The sequence below is a fragment of the Podarcis cretensis genome, assembly GCF_951804945.1.
Source record: "Podarcis cretensis genome assembly, chromosome: 6".
In the NCBI taxonomy this organism is placed as follows: domain Eukaryota; kingdom Metazoa; phylum Chordata; class Lepidosauria; order Squamata; family Lacertidae; genus Podarcis; species Podarcis cretensis.
The window spans coordinates 33,087,018-33,105,584 of NC_137175.1; the positions used below are offsets into that span (position 1 = coordinate 33,087,018).

Below are 18,567 nucleotides of genomic sequence, written 5' to 3' on the forward strand. Positions count from 1 at the left end.
CCTGTTGTTTGCAGGGAGGGTCATGGAGTATTTCTAAAGTTTATTCAGAATCTCCTCCTTTATTAGTTTGTGTCACAGATTCCTTGCCACCTCTGTTCTTCATCCTCAAATCTTCTCCAACTATCTATCCTTCATATTTGCCCTTCAAGCCATTGCTTACTCCATACTTTTCTCCTTGTCCTTTAGCCTCACTATGTCCCACACAATAAAAAAATTCCTTCCAGTAGCACCTTAGAGACCAACTAAGTTTGTTATTGGTATGAGCTTTCGTGTGCATGCACACTTCTTCAGATACTGCTCATACCAATAACAAACTTAGTTGGTCTCTAAGGTGCTACTGGAAGGAATTTTTTTATTTTGTTTCGACTACGGCAGACCAACATGGCTACCTACCTGTAACTATGTCCCACACAGTACCTCTTTTCCAAATGCAACTTACCCTGTATGTGGCTTTGAAAACTAATCAGTTTGACAACTTTGCATTCTCTCTGAAAAGCCAGGCTGCAGTTTTCTTCGTTTCCCTTTTTAATTTCCCAAATATTTCACACCATTAGCCAAACTGTTCCAAAGGCTTTAATGCCACAAGCGTAATACAATATACAGTGGTACCTCGGGTTAAGTACTTAATTCATTCCGGAGGTCTGTTCTTAACCTGAAACTGTTCTAAACCTGAAGCACCACTTTAGCTAATGGGGCCTCCTGCTGCTGCCATGCCGCCGCCACGAGATTTCTGTTCTCATCCTGAAGCAAAGTTCTTAACCCGAGGTACTATTTCTGGGTTAGAGGAGTCTGTAACCTGAAGCGTATGTAACCCGAGGTACCACCAGCATGTGTTAATAGAACAGTTCAAGTGTCATGTTCCTGGCTTCATAAACCATAAACTATGGTTTTGAAGCCAGGAACAAGCATTGTTCATGTGGTCTCTTCCCCTTGTTCACTAGTGTTGACTTGGAGATCTTTATTTGTTTTGGATTACATGCAGAGTGGGGAACTTTGTTTTAAAGAAACAGGATATCTGCTTTAAAACTGGTGCACAGTGGCAGGACTCTCAGTCCTGTTGAAGTTAGAAACTTCATAAACTGCCTTCCATGGATTATGAAGTTAGAAATATTATTTCTGAACCAGCCCATTAGTATGTGTCTTGTTGAGGCATTAAAAGCATGGTAATACATTGTTTGTTCTGTTAAAACTTTAAGTGAGCTATAACACCCTATTGTTACCAGTCCTCAAGGAAAATTTGTGTGAACAAATATGTTTTGACAGAGAATGCTAATCTGTGTTAGTAACACAGTGTACTTTCCTAATATAGACAGTCCCCCACTGCTGCTGCTTCCCAGCAGCTCTTTTCAGAGTTCTCATTTGCAACCTGTATGGCACCATAGAGAATTCTCCACAGTATTTCTGGCATGGAGCATCACGGTGCTCCTTTGTATTTGCTTTTTACTCATTAAACATATTTTAATCAGGGTGGCCTTCCGCAAATACTGTGGAGCAAGAATTGACTACAGTTTCCCTACCTAGGCTTAGAAGCCACATTATCTTGCATGAACAACATATGTGTCTCTTTTTCCTCTGCTGGTGAGGAAATGTGCATGCCTGAATCCACCATAGTAGCTCTGGAGACCTGCAGATAGTACAATATTTTTCCCTGCAATAATCTGGGCACAGTTCCATGTGAACAGACCACTGTTGTACATCATCTGTTCCCTCAGTGTGGGTAACAGAAGATCACAATCTGGTCTGTGAATACTGCATCCAGATAATTTTGAATCCAAATTCATCGCCTGCCACAAGAATTCAAACTAAAAATACTGTTAGCAGTGCTATTAAATAATTAAGAGTAATCATGCTGCATTCATACAATGAAATGGTTTCATAGCCCCACATCACAGCCTGATGGCACCTGGTGTAGCTCTCTTTCTAAAGCTAAGTAAATTGAAGCCAAGCTAGTCCTTGGTTGGAGACAAACTTGGAATCCCATGTACTCTGCTCTGAACTCATGTTGGACATACGCTAATTGCATATGAATAAAAATAAATGTGAAGTACTTGAAGAACTTTCTGTGGAGTTAGCAGCACCTTGTAGCATCAGACTCTTCATACATCTTCCTATGTGCATGATCACTTGCAAGCAGCTTAAGTGTAGATCTTTTACTTCTCTGTTATGCACACCATTTTGGCAGAACACTAGCAGCTATGTGTTCTGAAATTCAATATAGGACTTCAAATTTTCTGAAGTACCGTAATATTTATTTCTGTGATCCGTAAATGATTTAGAAATGCATAAGGACATTTTTTTTTTGTCACTCTGAACGTGCTTAATGCACTCAGACTTCTATGAATATTTCCCCTTTTTATCTTAAATAAGTCTATTTGCTCATTTTATAAAGAAGATACTGGTTGGGCCAGTTACTAGAAAATATATGCCTTGAATTCTGGGGAAATATACTTGTTGCCCTCCGGTGGTTAGTTGAATATTAACACATGTTTGGACATGGGCATGCATACCTGTACCTTCTAAAACTAATATGCTAATCCTGAAGCAAGCATATTTGTCTTTTTTTTAAGCTCACTTGCATTTAGCATGGTGTGGCTGCCTTATATGAAGGATTGTGAACTAAATAATTCCTAAAGTTTAAAACAGGTCCAGTCATTCTATTTAGTACTCTCTTGGCACAGCAACCTTTCAGGACATTGCTGAAGATGGCCTTAGAAGCTGAATGCATGTTCCTCATTAACTACTCCAATAATTGCTTGATGTTGAGAGTGTGAGGTGGAAATTGGCTAATTGGCAGGATCAGCACTTCTGCTGATTTCTGGAAATCTAATAGTTAAACTACATCAGCAGAATCTGACTGGAAACAGAACTGCTACCTGGTGTGTAATTGGAGCTTTTTGAATATAAAAGTGCATGCTACAGTGCTGGGAGTTGACCTTCTATTTTTATTTGTTACAGGAGCACAATCTGTAAGCATGTAGCCAACACTAATATCCAAGAGCATCTCTCTTTCCTTGAGTTCTAGATAAGATAAGCATTATAGTTCCTTGTGTGAGTTATTTCCCAACGAGGGGTTGGCTACGGGGTCTTGACATACAAATCTGCTCCACTTCCCAGTGGGGAGGAGTTGCGGTGGATTGCGTGGCCACCCACACCCCACCGGGGGCGGGGGACTTTGTCCCCCATTGCCTGGGGAATCCCGGCCATGTCAGAGCCTGGCCAGCCAACCCGCTGACCGGGGGGGGGGGGGGGGGGCGTGGCCGGGTCCGTTTAAGCTGAGGCGCAAGCCGGAGGGCTTCCTCTTTGGCTTGCTCCTCAATCACCCACCCTCCCTCCCTATTTTGCACGTTTTAGGCACTGGCCTTGCTATGGACCTCGGTTGGTCCTGGTAGGAATTTTTCCACATGGCAAATTGGCACTGGCCATTTGGTTTTCGCCTACCTCGTAGCAATCGTCACAACTTGGTTAGGGTTGCGGTTAGGCATTATGACTTTGTGGTGGGGGAGGGGAGGTATGGCCATCACCTGCCCCTCCAAGCTTAAGGGTATTTCGTTAAAGGAATCTGGGGGTGTTGATCTTGTCCGAAGCCCGGGTCAGGAACTAGAGCCATGACACGACCCCGACGGGAACACCAGGGGCAGCTCGAGTTGGTATGCATCGACAGGGCTCCCCCTTCTGGTGGTTTACCCTTGCCGGACTTCCTGTGCATCGGGCAGGAGTCAGATATAGTCGGGTCCATTCAATGCCTAAGCCAATACCGCTCACAATCTGTAATCAATAAAGTTGCAGGCGTGGCTACGGGGTCTTGACACGCAAGCCCTATTGTCCCTTCCATCTTGCTGTTTTATGATAATGGTATATATACTTCAACCTATGATCGTCATCAAGCTTTTGAGTTATTCTTTGGCAAACATTACAATGGGGAATCCTAAGAATGTCGCCGCACAGTGGTACCTCGGGTTACATACGCTTCAGGTTACATATGCTTCAGGTTACAGACTCCGCTAACCCAGAAATATTACCTCAGGTTAAGAACTTTGCTTCAGGATGAGAACAGAAATCGTGCAGCCGTGGCACAGCAGCAGCAGCAGGAGGCCCCATTAGCTAAAGTGGTGCTTCAGGTTAAGAACAGTTTCAGGTTAAGAACAGACCTCCAGAACGAATTAATCCGAGGTACCACTGTACTGCTATTTCTCATTGCCCCAGATCCCAAATTTGATCAGCATGTAAAGCTCAATTTGCCTCTCTTAGTGCTTTTAGCCTTCCCAGCCTCTTCCAAACAATGGAAGGTATCCATTCAAAATTATGTTGGCTAGGCCAGAATTCAGCTATGCTAGATTAGTTTTACTTCTTTAAGCATCTCAGTGTAAGCTTTGCTTTTTGGGTGGAAGTCTAAAGATGTGGGAATAATGACTATTTTACACAATTAAACTATTTCCAGGGGTGTGCAACAGTTATCCTTATGAGTAGTTTTCACACCTGTGATGAGAACAAATGTCAGAGGATATTCAACCTCTAGATGCTGTTCCTGAGATGGCAGAATCTGAGAAAGCCACTTGATTTACAGTTAAGCACATCTGTGTGAGAAATGCTCTCACAAATGAATTTAAAATAACACAGGACTTAAAAGACTTAAGATGAGAAAAACTCTGTAAGATAATGTCATCTAATGAGCCCTGCAGACATAACATAATGGAGCCTTATAAGTCCAGTAATTTACTTCTTCAAATATTAACAGTAAGGAAGTTTTAAACCCAATATTCAAAAAGTTTATTTATGTTCCTTGGAGTGAAATTTGCATTGTCATTTTAGCAAATAACAGAAAGAGCAGAGAAATGATTCTTATGTCAGTTCTGAAGGGTTTCTTTTGAGATAAGTCCACCTGTTCATTTGATAACTGTAACTGTAAAAAACCAAATTCTTGAATATAATATTATCTATCTTATTTTAACTAGTTTTAAGCTTTCTTTGCCATTTGTCACCACTGCATTGCTTGCTGACTACTAGGGTTGTTTTGTTCAAATTAATTAGTCTTCTATTCTTTTTAATTTCCCAAAAATAAATTTTACAGACGTGGTAACTTTTTATTTTCTTATTCACCAGTCATAATTGTATCTCACAACAACCCTGAATGGTAGGTTAGGTTGAGAAATGGTTACTGGCCCAAGGTTGCCCAGTTAGCTTCATGCCTGAGTGGGGATTTGAACCCTGGTCTCCCAGGTCCTAGTCCAGTACCCTGACCACTATACTACATTGGCTTTCAAAATTAGGAAAAGGTTTGCAGCTGATGGTATAAGACTAGTTAAGGAGGTATATGGCGAGGTGCAGAGGGGGTTCAGAAGGAATGGTTTGGGGGTTGCTGCTCCCCCCAGTATCTACCTCTGAGGCAGCTAACTGGTTTACACTACTTACATAGCAACATATGAAGCGGGTTTATACTGAGTCACCATTGGTTTGTTTAGCTCAGTATTGGCTATGTTGACTGGTAGAGGCTCTCCAGGATTTCAGACAGGATTCTCTCCTAGCCCTAACAAGAGATGTAGGGGATTGAATCTGGGACCTTCTGCATGCAAAGGATTTGCTCTATTACTGATCCAAAAGGCTTGACACTGCTTTTTGGTGTTAAGACATTGTCAGTTGGAACATTTCTGCATTTTTTGTGTAGATTGTCTGTATTATACCTTGAAGAAAACAAATGTTGTTTATGTGTGTATTTATAGAAAACTAGTTTAAACTCAAATATGCAGCTGTGACATTTGTGATCTTCTTTAGTGCAGAATGTTTCTCAATCCAGACCACTGCATATGTTGGTTTTCATCTGTTACAGATGATGCACTTATTAAATAGCCAAACCATGCCTAGATCTGCTTCTGCTCATGTTTGAGAAACAATGTTCCTTGAAAGAAAGCACTTTCGTTACAGCAGAAATAAATCTTCTTGTACCTTTAAAAACAACAGATTTATTGTTACTTCTTAATTGTAGACCAGAGCCCACTTACTCAGAGAAAAAGTGTTACTCTTGGCAGGCAGAGATGAGATAAGGGCTATAGAAAAATAGGACAAAAAAGGCCAGGACACATAAGAGATACATAAGATCCTATGTCTCTTTTGACTTTTAATGTATCTGCTGCACTTACGTAATGTTAAAAATATTAACTCCATTTAGGAATGTAGCAGCTAAATTAGTTTGCGTTGCTAGGAAGCAAACAGCAAAATCTGTTATGTAGGTCTCTGAAGGGAATTAACAATACACAACATAAAAATCAAATAAATAGGTGGTTCTTTTCATAGTCATAGAATTCGTTTTCCAGATAGGGAAGAAATCCTTTTGCTGCTACAATTGTTGCTGTTACTAACCTATCTATGTGCTTGGATTTATTTATTAAATTTATATCCTGCCCTTCCTCCCATAGGATCCCAGGGTAGTTGCATGATGCTCAGGACACTGGCGGAGGAAGAGGCTTGCGGGAGGAGTGCACCACCCCTGGCAGCGCGATCCTGGCAGGATGCCATTGCGGCTGCTCCCCTACCCACGTTGGGCGCCACACCCCAACGAGTGGCGCGCCACGCCCCTATGACACACACCACGCCCCTACAGGCGGCGCGCCATGCCCCCGGGACGCACACCAGCCCCGCCCCTCCTGCTCTCCGTCCCCTGGTGCCAGAGCATGAAGCTCCGCCACTGGCTCAGGAGTGTAAATTCTGATTTTGAAGTGGACCTTTGATGGCCTAATGCATTAAGAATAAACACTCAAAGCCTCATTTGGCTTTGTTCCACTTTTATGCTTAAGAGCATATTGTGCTACCAAGAACAGAATTAATTGAACAGAGTACTGTACTTCTGTGCTACTAAGGGAGCCAAACATCTGCTAAACCTTAAGGGCCAGAGGTAGGAGAATCTTATGACTCATTCATTCCTCCTTTAGCAGACAAGAATGTGGCAGGTTGTCGGTCTGTGTTAAAGACAACTCAGAAAAACTCAGACTGGAGAGACTTGGGTCCCAAGGAGTTAATGTTCTATAGATTATTCCTGCATTTCCAAACTAGTTTTGGGTTCTGTAGTGGCAGCTCCTGCCTTATCCATGTAAAACTTTCTCTCCATAGTGGCATTTTGTCAGATCTTGGAACAAACTCTCTATGCCAGGGATATCAATTACCATGCCCTCTAGGAAAGTAGGAATTTTATAATCTAATAGATAAGAGTGAGGGTTATATAAGTGTGTATTGAACCTCTTGGGTAGTTAAGTGCTTATAATATGTTATATACAGATAAATGTAGAATGAGCCTTCTGGTGCAGGAATTCTTTGGATGTCAAGGGGTAGGCACATGTCTCCTGCTGGCTGTAATACAAAAAATATATTCATATGGTGCAGTTTCCTCATGTGAATCTTCTAGTACCTACTGTCCTTTCCCTGGTTGAAAGTTACGATACTGGCAAACGAGACTTATGTGTTTTGTCTTCCACCCCCAAAAGTAATAATTGTCTATTGATGTTTCCCAAACTTAATTCTTTGTTGATTAAACCAAAATTTCACACATGTAAATGAAAATAGTCACTGTGCTGAAGCGTCTTCATAACTTACAGGCAGCCAAGTTTAACAGAATAGCAAAAGTAATACCATTGATTTGATACTGTAGTTTAAGCCTTGGTGTCTGTCTTTTGAAAAAATAAAAATATGTTCAGCAGTGATGTGGATTGTAGTACTCATTCCCACAGGGTTTTAGAAGTCAAGACTTTGTGACTCTGTATTGGTTCCAGGAAATTTCATTATGTATGGTGGACTGAGGCGCACATGAATTCCCAAAGCGCATCGTAGCCCCTGGGCAATTTGGTATAAGAGGAGTACCATTCAATCTTTCTCTGTGTTCATAATATTGTGATAACCATAGACATCTTGTTCAGCTGCAGTGTTAATGTCTAAAGGCTTCAGTTTTGCAGTCCTTGAGCAAAATTCTGCATTGATGTCATGCCTCTGCAGTCCTTCTCTTCTAGACATTTGTAGTGCTGCTACCTGGATTATAATAAATTCAAGTTTATGTAACACTGCATGATTAACTTGGTTCACAGATTTGATATAAGCTCCTGAAATTTATATTTATTTTTTAAAATGCAGAATCACATGAACAGTGGCAAGGGATGAGAAATCATGTTTCATTATACCTCCAATGCCTCTTAGGCTTTTTTACCTTTTATTACAAGTACGTACAGTGGTACCTCCAGTTATGAACTTAATTCGTTCTAGAGGTCCGTTCTTAACCCGAAACTGTTCTTAACCTGAGGTGTGCTTTTGCTAATGGGGACTCCCGCTGCCGTCGTGCTGCCAACATGTGACTTCTGCTTGCATCCTGGGGCAAAATTCGCTACCAGGAGACCTACTTCCGGGTTAGTGGAGCTCGTTATCCGAAGCATTCGTAAGGAGGACGGTATGTAACCCAGGGTTCCACTGTATGGGGAATGTTTCATCCTCCAGATATTGCTGAACTACAACAGTCACCATCCCTGGCCATTGGCCATGATTGCTGGGGCTGATGGGAGTTGTAGTGCAGTAACATCTGGAGGGCCAAAGATTCCTCACACTTGTTTCATTAAGATGATTTGGGGTTCTTTGCAAACATGAGGAAACAAAAACATCTGGAAACAAAAACTTGTTATTGTATAGAACAAGGACCCAGAATTTAAAGAAATAGATTTATCCTTGTATTGCAGAACCAGTGCTGCTAATGCTGCTGTTTTTCTACAACTGTACACTGGATTGGCCATTTTTTTAACTGGTTGTTGAACATTTGGAAAGTACTGTAAAAAGTGCTGCATAAGGGACTTTGACACATGTCAGCTATTGTGATGCCAGATGATTGACGTGGGGTTTCCCAGCTATCTGTTGAAGGTGGCCTGCAGTGGTAGGGAGGAGATAAGCATCTGGTCTGCCAGGGCAAAGAAGATCCCCATCCCGCCTTTGCACAGTGTCCTAAGACAGCAGGTTCCATCAGGCCCTTCTATTCTTCCTTCTGATGGGTCAGGAAAAGTAATTTGGACTTAGAAACCATTAGAAACCTTGTAGAGGAACAGCTAGGTTTAAAGAGACAAATGGGGGATTTGGAAGGAATGCTGCTGCAGACAACCTTAGGGTAAGTTTGATGATGAAAATAATGCTATAAATTGCTATACTGATCTGCTTGTATGGCTGAATGGTCTGTTTCCTGAAATGGAGCTGACAGAAAGTGATATTGACGGAGCTCACAAAACCCTTTACCCTAAGCCCAGGGCAGCAGACAGACCCGGAGATGACATTATAAAATTTCAGAGATGCTGTAAAAGACTTGTTTTATTACATATGCTGCAAAAAAGGACAATGCTTTCAATCTCCCAACTGTAGTTGAGTACTTTTGGTTGGCAGAGAATAAAGGGGGGGGGGTGTGGCAGAGAGAAAAGGTGACCCTACCTACTTTGGGCTTAAGCCCCACCCACTGTCTGTATGCAACTCCCAACAGATTATCCCCCAGGGAATGCAGATCTCAACAGAAAAAAGGTTGCCTACTCCTGAGCTAAGGGGAGCCAAGGTTCTGGATTTTGAAATGATTCAAGTAATATATTCGCAATATTTAGGATTCCTGCATTCTTCTTAATCACACAAATGGGATCTGTATGTATGTGCCTGTGCAAACTTTTTCCAGAATGTTCCAGTGCACTAGATAGGGAGCTGTCACTCCTGCTCAGGAGGACAGTTTCAGCTCTTTGTGCATTTCTTGTGGCTGGTGCCCACTTCCATGTGCATCACAACAGGCTGACAGAGGGCAGGGTGTTTGACCCACACAGCTCTGTCTTCCCAACATCTCCCTACAAGTCCCCATCCTCCAGCATCCGCAGCCTGAAGCGGTAGTCTCACTCTGTCTAATGATAAACCCTGACTGATTGTCCATTCTGCTCTCATCCATAAAGCACTATTGTCCTTGGTTATGTGTGCCAGATCAAACACTGCCTTTGATGGTGTTCTTTATACACTTTTCTCATAGGTACATTCCTTCTTGTGTTTTAGCCCCCTAGGCGCTCTTACATGAGACTGCAAAGACCCAAGAAGAAAATACATTGCTTACCTGAAATTGGCTCCCTTTGCTTGGCCATAAGTCTAGTCCCACAATCCATCGTCATTTCCTGCTTTACGTGTGTCTTGCTCTTAGAAGGTACTCCTCTTTTTGTGGCAATTGTGATGAAAGTCAAGATGCTGAGAGTCAAAATGCTTTTCCTAAGAGGGTGGGTGGGCAGGAGACCATCTCCTTAGTTAAAGTGCTAGAAGGTTCCATGGATGGCTCTGCACATGTTCTGATCCTGTATGTGTGGCAGCACTAATGACCTTTAACCCCAGTTAAAGGTAAGCAACTTGTTTTTCTTCCTCTGGGGTCTCTGGTTTTTCAGACCTGTGGTGAGACAGATGTTCAGCCCATTTTCCTATTTCCCAACTTCTTTGGTGGCCAAAATTAAGCTCTATAATTGAGGACGTCCCAGTTGAGTATGCCAGCAGGGAAGCTGTTAACTTGAATATGACTTAATTAGTGTTGGTTTAAGAAACCCCAAGTGGGATTTCTTTTAAATGCATGCCCAGGAGAACTAAAGCTCAGTCAGAGCCAGTCAGAACTCGCTTTGGAGGCAATTTCATAATTGCCTGCCAGTGTATGAGCTTAGCCATGAAATACTAATTGGTTCTCTGACATTGCATCTAAACGGCCTTGCTATTGTGCTGACTACTTTTCTTGTCTGAAATAAGTGGATAGTGAAAGTAACCATTAACAAGCTTTTTAAACTGGTGGGAAAGCAGAAGCTTGTCTGATTAATTCCTGGAGCTTTGAATCTTGAATGGTTGGACTGAGCACACACCTTATCTTCTAGTGGAAATAAAAAAGTAAAATCTAAGAAAACGTGTGAACAGAATCTATGTAATGTTCATCCAGGAAGCTCAACACTAACAAATTGTGCATATGTGTAAATGATGCCAACTTGGTTCCTTTTATGAGAGTACAGTGGTGCCTCGCAAGACGAAAATAATCCGTTCCGCGAGTCTCTTCGTCTAGCGGTTTTTTCGTCTTGCGAAGCATCCCTATTAGCGGCTTAGCGGCTAAGCGGCTATTAGCGGCTTAGAAAAAGGGGGAAAAAAGAGAAAAAACTCGCAAGACTTGCAAGACGTTTTCGTCTTGCGAAGCAAGCCCATAGGGAAATTCGTCTTGTGAAGCGCCTCGAAAAACGGAAAACCCTTTCGTCTAGCGGGTTTTTCGTCTTGCGAGGCATTCGTCTTGCGGGGCACCACTGTATTTATTCTTAAATTCTTTTTTGTGGCAAGAAAAAACACTGCTATGGGCAGGTGACTTTGAAACTGGTTTTGAAAGTGGTGGGTAGAGATGAAGATAAATGCATAAGGGACTTTTCACTGGAAGCTACTGAAGGAAAACAAAATGCATATAGTATTGCTGGGCATGTACTGAACATGACCTCTGATTGCTAGTTGCTGGGAATCACAAGTGGGTAGAGTGCTGGTGTGCTTAGGCTCTTCTTTGGGGCCTCCCTTGAGCATCTGGTGGCCATGGTAAGAACAGGACATCATTGCAGAAGCCAGAGTTTAGCCAGAGTATCCTCCCCTCCTTTAAAGATTGGACCTCTTTAATTGAAGAGGGACATTTTTGTAAAGCTAAGTTTGTGATTGTGACAGAACTGCTACCCTTAAGGAGCATTAGAGCTTTGCTAGCATTTTAGCCATGCCACTTTAGCCTTGCCTGGTCAGTGTTCACATCAGGACAGAGGAGTGAGGATGATCAGACAGATGGAATTCCCCTCAGAGAGGTCAGAAATACAGCAATTCTTGACAATTTGCCTGTACACACAAATGCTGAAAGTGTTTACGAGGACAACAGCGCACTTGCAAGCTCCACCCTCAGTGTCCCCATGTGCTTAATCTTCCTTGTGTTCCATGCCTTAAATATCTTGGGACCCAGGATACTTGAAGGAGTGTTTCTCTCCCTTTTGGTCTGCAGAATTGTAACAATCCACTGATGAGGCACTCCTGGTTGTGTGGCTGCCTATGGAAGCATGGTTTGTAGCCACTAGAAAGAAGGCTTTTTCTGTGACAGTGCCTGTACTATGGAACCGCCTTCTCCCTGAGTTTAGGTGAGCACCTGCATTAATGATGTTTGGGCACCTTTTAAAAACACATTTCTGCTTGCAGATCTTCACTGGTGCTTGTTTTCTGTATATTATAATTTTAATTCTGCCTTAGTTTTTCAACCGCATTTTCTTCCTGTGTTTTAAAGTACTGGCATGTATTTAAATACTGTTGAACACACCACCTTCGAACATGGGAGGTGGTATAGAACTGTAATGGGAGCAAATTGTGCAAATGGATTGATTTTCATGAATTTCCTTAATTCCTATGCTTTGCTTTGGTTGCAATATTAGGTTTTCAGATTTTTAGTTTACAGTCATATTGTACTAGTGGAGAGAGAAGCAGTATGGACTGGCAAGCACTGTTGAAGCATCTAGTGGAAGGAGGTGTCTCTAAGACAGCTGGGGATATCTCAACTTCTTGCATTGCTTGCCTACATTTTAAAGCAGATTATGAGGGGTTGTATAGGGACTTTCACACATTCCCCCTTTTCCAAACCCTTCCCCAGTTATATGCATATGTTCCCATTTGTAGCCACAGGAAAATGTAGTTGGGGTGGATCTGCTGTTTTGCCAAAGAGTTGTCTTTAAAATCTACAATAGAGTGGGATGCCTGCTACAATGAAAAAATCCTGTATATAGGCATGCAGATTGTCTTCTGGAATGCCCATGTAATCCCTTCCTGAAGATCCCCATCTCTAAAATTTCAATGTGCCTGCTTATTTTTGCCTCTTGATGTTTTGTCACATGCTAACTGCTAGTATCCAGCTGGCAGGGCTTTTCCTTCTAGTCTGAGAAGCCTGTTGGCACACTTAGATAGACATTTATGTTAATTGACAGCATAGAGACACATTTGCCTGTCTTTCAATGCAGCTGGGACATGTCCCTTCTTTACTTGTTTTAGTTCTGGGGAAGGCCTGTAGAGACAGATTCTGTGTCTTTCGCTTTCTATGACACCTTTACTATACCTGAAGGTTACACGTGAACCATTTCTGGTGCAATTTCATGTCAGTCTTGGTGGTTGATAAAACAGGCTATGTTTGGCCTTTTCAGCCTATCTGAAAATCAGTGTCCTGGTCTGTCTCGCTAAAATATGCCAGCACTTGTTTAAAAAGTCATGTAATTGGCACGGCATGGTTGATGGGTTAAGTTAGAAATAAAAGATGGAATTCAGTGCTGTGTTATGACAAATGTTCTGTCTGTGTGTGAGAGTATTGTGGAAGACGATCACTCTCTCCCTAATGTGCTGGTCTCAGGGTTCTCCTTTGCCCCCCTGCCAATTCTGAGGGGGGTGTAGGAGGAGGAGAGTAAGGTAAAACCCCATTGCACAAGCAGAAGTTGTGCAGAATTACCACTGATAGTGCATTAGATGAATGCCACCCAATACATATAGCCTACATTAGAACAGGAATTTGAGTGAGATATTATCTGCATGTTTTTATAATGATGCTTTTTGTATTTTGAGCTCTTTGTTTGGTTTCTCTGGCTTGCTTTGGCATTTTGTGAGTTCCATGGAAAATAGGTTCATTTTTTGAGGCTGAGTAGCTGCTAAATTGTTGCAGTCATTGCAGACCAATGTGTTCTATTGATACAGAAAGAGGCAGCTGGTGGCAAATGCTGTTACTGATGCTGGCTTTTTCATTTTCCAAATAGAATGGGTGGCCGGACCCCTCCTTCTCAAGAACAGTTTTCTTGTCTGTGATCTAGAGGTGAAATCACTCCCCACTGTGACTTGGGTGCTAAGGCAGGGGGCGTGATATGTTAAAGCTTGCAACTGATGAAGAGCAAGGCATAATTATTTGTCTCATCAAACCTTTAGTGCGTTATAGCATAGACTTCGGCAGTGCTGCTCAGTGCTGGTGACTCTGAATAAATTAGCACTTGTTGTCATGATCTCAGTAATGCAGAGGAAGAATTGTGTGTTGAGAAAGCAGTGACTGCTTTAGCTGCAGAGCTGCTCCATTTCCACAGTGATACTGATAATTACTCACTGATATATTGGCACTTGCATGACACTGGGAGCTCCTTCTGCTTTGATGTCTGAAAGGTGAATGGTAAATAAGTGCTGGCACCACTTCTCATTTCTGAAATAAGGAAGGCTTGCCCCTATTTAAAGCTGTGCATTTGCTTTGTAGTTTCTGAGCTGCTGCTTGTGGATTCCTATCCAGAATCCATGGTAGAATGTTGAGTTTTGATTAGAACATTGATCTTTCCTTTGGCTGGAGTAGCCAGAAAAGCAGCAGCTTGGACTCTGCCGCATCCTATCATTTATCAGTGGTCCTTGGTAGTTCTGACATTATTTAATCAATAATTCTTTGAAACTGTGTAGTCTTCAGCTTGGAAGCTTGCTTGTAAATGATTTTTTATATTTAACCCTCACTCATTACCAAGTGGTACTTCCACATTTCATTGGTTCACCCCAATACGGAATACTTTCTCAGGCTTGCAAGTCAAAAGAGACAAAATGTTTAGCTTGACTGCTGAAGCATTGTTTAGACCAGAGACACACACACAATGTAAATATTTATTGTAACCCTATAAGAGCCATATTGCCAGTGGTGGATTTATAGGTGGATTTATAGGTATGTGTAGAATTAGACCTCCCTATAGCTGATGGCCACCCAAAGTTACCGGTATTTGTAGACTGTACATTGTTAACTGAGACTGTTAACATTTGAAACATAAACCTATGAACCATGAATTGCCATTGTTGAATTCTGCTATTTCAGTTTATTTCATTGCTTCCACTCTTTATTTGTACTACTTCCTGATTAAAGTGCATTGCAGGGGGTTGGACTAGATGACCCTGGGGTACCTTCCAACTCTACAACTTTATGATTCTAAAGTTTGTGGAGGCTTGTCAATTAGGACAGGGGTTGCCAACCCAATTCCTTCGTTGGCCTTAATTGGTGCCCCAGAATGGGGCACCAGGCTCTGAGCTTTCATTTTTCTAAATTTAAGTTTCTAGTCCTTCTAGAAAGAAATAATGAAGTATAATGTGCTGTTTTTGTTAAATGAGCCAGACTGGGAGCTCCTGCCTGTCAGTGTTTTTAGCCAAAGAGTGAAGTCAGAGTTGGGACTGGGAAGTGCTTTGTTTACCTGTTGTTGAAATATTACCAGAGAATGCTGTATTTTAATGACTCTACCTTAAATTAGACAACAGTATATGCTTTGCTGTCTGGTGAAACCGTTTCTCCTATTCCTATTACTATAGCTTGGGAAGTAAGTGGTGGTTGTTTTTATCACTGGAGAGATTTTTTACTTGAGCTGCAATTCAAATCCCCAATCTTTTGCACTTGTGGTGGAGGATGGAGCAGAGGGCTCATTTCACCCAGCCCAAAACACAGCTGGCATAAGTTTCCCTGCCTTCCACCCTGGCTGGCATGAGCAGCAGAACTGTGGATGTGGTGGCGGCTGCACCACACTGCCATGTCCATCAGCCATCTGGCAGGGGCTAGGATTGGTCTTTTTTTAGTCCCTTTTTATCATTTGCAGAAAGCTGATCTTAAAAACCAACATGTGTATCACATTTTACTCTAGTCAGTTGTTTTAAGTGCACATATAAATAAACATTTATAACACCAGTGGTATATACAGTGCCGTGTTTTTGGAATTACTTGGCTATGGAACAACTGTTATGATTATTCTCTTTGTTTTCTTTAGGAAATCGTATTTCTACAAGATTGCTTGAAGCATATGGCTTTCTGAAAAAGCAACTGAAAGATATAGTTTCCTTTTTCTGATGCTCTCTGTGTGTGTCACTGAATTATGTTTTAATTGAGCATATGAATGTGAGCTTTGCTGAAGTATTCAAAGTGCGCTGGATATAAAATAAGTTTGTTCTGGGTATAAGCTTTCATGTGCATGTTCGAAAGCACGTCAAGTGCAAGTAGATAAATAGGGAAGGTAAACGGCATTTCCGTGCACTGCTCTGGTTCGCCAGAAACGGCGTAATCATGCTGGCCACCTGACCTGGAAGCTGTCTGCGGACAAATGCCGGTTCCCTCAGCCTATAGAGTGAGATAATAATAATAATAATAATAATAATAATAATAATAATTTCTTATTTGTACCCCGCCCATCTGGCTGGGATGAGCGTGCAACCCCAGAGTTGTCCACGACTGGACCTAACGGTCAGGGGTACCTTTACCTAAGGTGCTACTGGACAATTTTTTAATTTATTTTGACTGTGACAGACCAACACAGCTACCTACCTGAATCTGGATGTAAAATAGTTTGAGCTCTTCTTTGCTTCCTCCTTTGGCACAGTACAACTGAGCCCCTCAGCTCTTTCCATTGCTGCTTATGTCATCCTGAGCTGTTACTCATACTTTCAGGAAAAGTGACAGCTCAACTGAGAAGAACCCTCCAGTGTAGAATTATCTTCACATGTGAGCACACACTTTCCCATGGGGCCTAGGTAAAAATTGGATCCAGTAACCTGTTTCCTTGTGACTCCTCTATATCAGAGAGATGGGACATAACTCAGCTGGCCTTTCTCCCATATAGAAAATTATGGTACAGGATTATTGGCCAGAGAAGGATCTTCTTCCACTAACTGTCATTTCATTATCTTATAAGAAATAAGAAATTATTTCTAGAGTCTCTCCTGTTTTGCAGGTTAGGGTGGAGAGAATATTCACATTGAAGGTTCTGAAAGTGCTAGCACTTTACACAGTTTCTCCCTCCCTCTGGAACACCCTCTAATTGGATGTCAAGGAGATAAAGAACTATCTGACTTTTAGAAGACATCTGAAGGCAGCCCTGTATAGGGAAGTTTTTAATGTTTGACATTTTATGTTTTTATATGTATTGGAAGCCACCTAGAGTATCTGAAGAAGTGAGCATGCACACGAAAACTCATACCAATAACTAACTTAGTTGGTCTCTAAGGTGCAACTGGAAGGAATTATTTTATTTTATCTTATTTATTTTATTTTGTTTTGACTATGGCAGACCAACACGGCTACCTACCTGTAACCAGCCAGATGGGCAGGGTATAAATAAAGTATTTCTATTATTTATTTATTTATTATTATTATTTGCACAAACCCACTAAAAACAATGGTATAATAAAGATCTTACTGAAAACCAGACAATTGTGTAAATGGCTTTAAAAAAGTAAATGGTATGTGTTGGAATTCACCATTATTATTTTTCTAGGCATTTCTCATTTCTGCTGTGGGGAGTGTGGAAAGTCTAAAGGGATCAAAAGTTGGACCAATTATGTGGATCTATAATTTTAGTCTATGGGTGAGGGCAGTAGAGATGCAGAATGTTAGGAGGTCTGGTGAAAACAAGTAAACAAAAAGGGAAAAAGAGAAGAAAATTGCCTGCTTTACTTCCTAACCAGGTATCCTGGAGTTAGAGGTCTGCTCTGTCCTAAACATCCAAGAATGCAAGCTAGCTCTAGTTTCTATTCCAGGACAAGATGAAAAGTCTTGAGGTTTGCATTCTTGGTCTGCTGCTGTCATAATTATTTATTCTGAATGTGTGATGCAAAGATAGCAAAATGAAATCAGTTTCTATATTTCAGCCTCTTTCTGGTTATAAATTGTACAGCTCATAGCTGAAATGCATTTCATGTCATTGGAGAAATAGCTTGAATCTGAACCACTGTATCCAAGGAAGAGTTAAAACTGAAAATATTCTTGACCAATCCTTATAACCCCATTCTTTTTTGTCACAAACAATGTGCACTGTCTTAATAAGTGAAACACCCCATCTTCATTATGTCAAATTTCAAACATTTGAATTGTTAAGGTGCCTTGATATTATTTGATTGAAAGGCAACAAATAATACTGTATTTACAGCATCCTTCTTGGTGGAATGGCATATACATGGAGGTCCCAAGAATATTGGGGGTAGTACCCTGACTTGGGAAACCCTCTCCCAAGAGGTATGCCTGGCAGCAGTTTTACTGGCATTTTGGTGCCCGGATAAAGCTCACCTGTTCATCCGGGTATTCATTAGTGGACTGGTGATGACTGCATATTATTTTTTTGGGTTTTTTATTGCTATTTTGTAGGCTATTTATGTGTGGCTTTCTGTGAACAGGGAAAGTTATCAAAGTTGCCATTGCGGCCATGTTGGCTACCCTAGCTTTAGTAGTTAAGGCACGGCTCACTCATTCAAGAATGAAACATGGTCAAGGTTTAAGAGGGAGGCAGCATGGTTCATGAAAATGTTCCTGTTATAACTAATGATCAGGAAAGCGTACTCTGTGAAATTAAGGGTTGTATCCTTCACAATAACAGTGTTTGTAGAATAACTTCTGCTCACATGGTGGAATTTCCCCTCAATCTCCCCACCCCCACTCCCACCCCCCACAAAAACCTCCCAAACCTAATCTGGTGGTAGTGGAACAGATTCAGGTCCCCTCTTGCCATTGTTTGCCAGGCAGTGGAAACTTTTATTCCAGAA

General features: G+C 41.6%; 1 protein-coding gene across 2 annotated transcripts in view; it reads left to right on the top strand.

Moving 5' to 3' along the window:
- Positions 1 to 18,567, top strand: part of PPFIA4 (PTPRF interacting protein alpha 4) — a 108,402-nt gene that overhangs the window by 12,659 nt on the left and 77,176 nt on the right. The gene's annotated exons all lie outside the window — the stretch shown is intronic.